Source organism: Lipotes vexillifer, unplaced genomic scaffold (assembly GCF_000442215.2).
Source record: "Lipotes vexillifer unplaced genomic scaffold, Lipotes_vexillifer_v1.1 scaffold204, whole genome shotgun sequence".
Classification (NCBI taxonomy): Eukaryota; Metazoa; Chordata; class Mammalia; order Artiodactyla; family Lipotidae; genus Lipotes; species Lipotes vexillifer.
This window is the reverse complement of record NW_006777418.1, coordinates 2,075,110-2,078,899: the sequence shown is the minus strand read 5'-3', so window position 1 is coordinate 2,078,899 and position 3,790 is coordinate 2,075,110. Positions and strand designations below refer to the sequence as shown.

At 38.6% G+C, this 3,790-nt stretch overlaps 1 non-coding gene across 1 annotated transcript; it reads left to right on the top strand.

Moving 5' to 3' along the window:
- The first annotated feature begins 269 nt into the window (after window positions 1-269).
- Window positions 270-341, top strand: TRNAE-UUC (transfer RNA glutamic acid (anticodon UUC)). Its single transcript has one exon. It is a non-coding gene; the product is annotated as a tRNA-Glu (tRNA).
- The last annotated feature ends 3,449 nt before the right edge of the window (window positions 342-3,790 follow it).

The following is a 3,790-nucleotide window of genomic DNA, read 5'->3' as shown; positions in this document are numbered from 1 at the left end:
CTAGGAAGAGGATGGTTATGAAGAATTAAGGACATGGGAATTTCAAGATGAAATAATTAATAGCATATCTTGGCACAAAGATGCCAAGGAACATGAAGAATGATAGAGGATCACTAGATTTGCAAAACCATCCATTGGTGTCATACAGGAGTGTATTTTTAGGAGAATGGTGATGATAGAAGCCTGATTATAAGGGTGAAAAAAGAAAAGAGATATAAAGACAAATAAAGGGATATAAATAACAGGAAAACAAGACAAAACTCCGGAATTCCCTGGCAGTCCAGTGGTTAGGACTTGGCGCTTTCACTGCTGTGGCCCAGGTTCAATCCCTGGTCAGGGAACTAAAATCTAAGATCTCGCAAGCTGCTCAGCCAAAGACAAAAAAAAAAACTCTTGCCTCCATTCTTTCTTATTTTTAATTATTTTTTACTCCTCCTGTCATTATCCTACTTCAGCCATTCAGCCCCAAACTTCTGGGTAATTGGGGTTATTCTAATTTCCTCCTGGTTGGTACCCTTCTCTCCTATCTCTTTGCTACCAAATAAAATTTCCACAGAGCATCACTTCAGTAGTATCCTTCCCCTGATCAATAAGCTTCAGCAACAGTATTTCATAGTTTAGATGAGGGTACTTCAAACTTCAGTGTGCACATGAATCACCTGGGGCTCTTCCTAAAATGCAGATTGAGATTCAACTGGTCTGGAATGAGGCCTGAGACTGCATTTCTAGGTCCCAGGTGATGTGGCTGCTCCCGGTCCACGGACCACATGTTGAAGGTTTATGACCTTGGTCATGTCCAAGTTACATTCTCCTCATCTATCACATGGGGAGACTAATAGCTAATAACAGGCCACCCTGCCCTCACCCTTGTCCCATTCAGTCTATTCTCAATGAAGCAGAACGATTTTGTTATATGTAAGTCTGATCATGTCACTCCTCTGATCAAGATTCCAATGTCTTCCTTCTCAGGCAAAAAGAAAGTCCTCACAATGGCCTGCAAGGCCTACATGAGCTCACCCCCACCCTCTGCCCACCTGACTGCATCTCCCTGCACTCTCCTTCTTGCTCACTCTATTCCAGCCACACTGCTTTTCTTGTTTTGAGAACACAACAAGCTCCTTCCTCTAGGCTTTTGCTCTCATCTTTTCTTCTGCCTAGAATGCTTTTCCTCCAGACGGTTGGACAGCTTGATCCTTCACTTCCTTTAAGCTTGGACTCAAAGGTCATTCTCTCACTGATATCTTCCTCAGCCCACTATCTAAAACTGCAAACATCTCTCCTTCATCACCATTTCCTCACATCCCCTTCCTTGCTCTATTTTTCTAAGTAACATTTATCCATATCTAGTATACCAAATATTCTCCCTGTGTAATGTAAGCTCCAGAAAGGTATAGATTCTAGTCTGCTTCATTTAACTATTCATAGATTTCTGTTTCTTTTAGTTGATTCCCCAACACCTAGAAAACTGCCTGGAACATAATAGGTATATTAATAAATATTTGTTAATTGAATGAGGAATGAATGTATGAATGATAGTATCCACTTCTAGGATTATTATGAGGATAAATAAGATAACATCCATAAAGCATTTAACACAGTACTTGACCAATTTCACAGAAACAGAATAAAATGGTTGCCAGGTATTGGGGAGGAGAGGAAGATGGGTGATATAGATTAAATGGGCACATGTTTCCAGTTCTAAGAAGTATGAGGATCTAATGTACAGCATGGCGACTACAGTTATTAATACGATATTATGTATCTAAAACTTGCTGAGCGTAGATCTTAAGTATTCTCACCACACACACAAAAGAGTTACCTATGTTAACTATATGAGGTGCTATAGTTAACTATACGTTAACTACCTTGATAATCATTCTACAGTATATATGTACACCAAATCATGATGTTGTACACTTTAAATATATACAATTATACTTGTCAATTATTCCTCAGTAAAGTTTAAAAAACACAGTGCTTGAAATATAGAACCATAATTCTTTGATTCTAACTCAATTGTCCATCAACAGTAAAATGGAAAAATAAATTGTGGTAAATTCATACAGTGGAATTCTTTGAAACCATGAAAATAAACAGCTACATGTAATAGTATGGATAAATCTAAGTAACATAATGTTGAGTAAAAGAAGCCAACAAATAAGGAAATAACATATATTCGTGTGAATGTTTGTTTTAACGATGGGCAAAAACCAATCTGGAGTGGTAGAATTTTTTTTTTTTTTTCTGCTGGGCCATGTGGCTTGCAGGATTCTCACTTCCTCAACCAGGGACTGAACCCAGGCCATGGCAGTGAAAGCCTGGAATCCTAACCACTAGGCCACTAGGGTACTCCCTTGAGTGATAGAATTTAAAATATTAGTTACCTCTGATGGTGGGACAAGATTGACCGAAGATGCATAAAGTAGGCATCTGAGGGTCTGATTATGTTTTATTTCTTGATCTGTGTGGTGCTTACACAGCTATATTTACTGTGTAAGAATTCAGTGAGTTCCACATTTATGTGTGCACTCTCTGTATGTTACATTTCAATAAAAACATTTCCTTTAAAAAAGAGAGAAAATAGTCTTTAGACTAGGAAACACAAAGCAAAATTAAGGTAAGAGAAATTAATCAAAATTTCATGTAATAAATGTCTAGACCATCAGTCTTCTCTTTACTTGCCAATCAGAGCACGCTCAGTCAGCATTTTCCTTCCAGACAGGAGGTTAGAAGATTCTTCCCTGGGAACTCTGACTAGTTGGAAGAAAAGACCTAAAAGTATTAATATTAGGAGTTCCTCAAAATAAGGCATAGCCAGACCACTGTCTAATGAAGGTGCCAGTTGACAGGCTTCACACATGCACAGAGCACGTAATAAGCTTTTTACTATCCAAATCTTAAATATGAACACAAAGCTAAGAGCTACTGGATATTTAAAAAAATATTTAATAGGAGTAAAAGGAGAAAAAATTTTCAAAAAAGAAATCATTCCTACACTTACCAAGTTAGGATCATATTACACCCATGAACAAGAATAGGATTGTTATTTTGAAGGGAATAGTCTGAGAACAAGCAAAAGTTCTTAAAAATTAAAAGTATGGTAGGAGAAATAAAAAACTCTACAGAATGGATGAAAGATAAAATTGAAAAAAATCTTCCAGGAAGTAGGACAAAAAGACAATGATATAAAAAAATAGGATGGAAAAGCTAAGAAAATTAATAGACCAGTTTGAGAAGTCCAAGATAGAGAAAAGAGAAAATCCAGAGTCAAGGATATTATCAAAGAATAGATGTTTTTAAAAATTACCTAGAATACAAGAACCTAAATTTCCAGACCGAATGAGCACCTAACACAAAGAATGAAATGAAAGTCAAACTGCTGTGAAATTCTACAACAGTGGCAACGAATAAAAACTCCTACAAGCTTTCAACAGAAAAATGTCACACAAAAACTGATGAATCAGGACTTCCCTGGTGGTGCAGTGGTTAAGAATCCGCCTCCCAATGCAGGGGACAGGGGTTCCCACAAGCCATGGAGCAACTAAGCCTGTGCGCCACAGCTACTGCCTAGAGCCCTAGCACTGCAACTACTGAAGCCCGTGTGCTCTAGGGCCCGCGTGCTGCAACTACTGAGCCTGCGTGCTGCAGCTACTGAAGCCCGAGTGCCCAGAGCCCGTGCTCTGCAGCAAGAGAAGCCACCACAGTGAGAAGCCCACGCACCTCTACGAAGAGTAGCTCCCACTGGCTGAAACTACGACCGAACGCAGCCAAAAAAAGAAAAAGAAAAAAA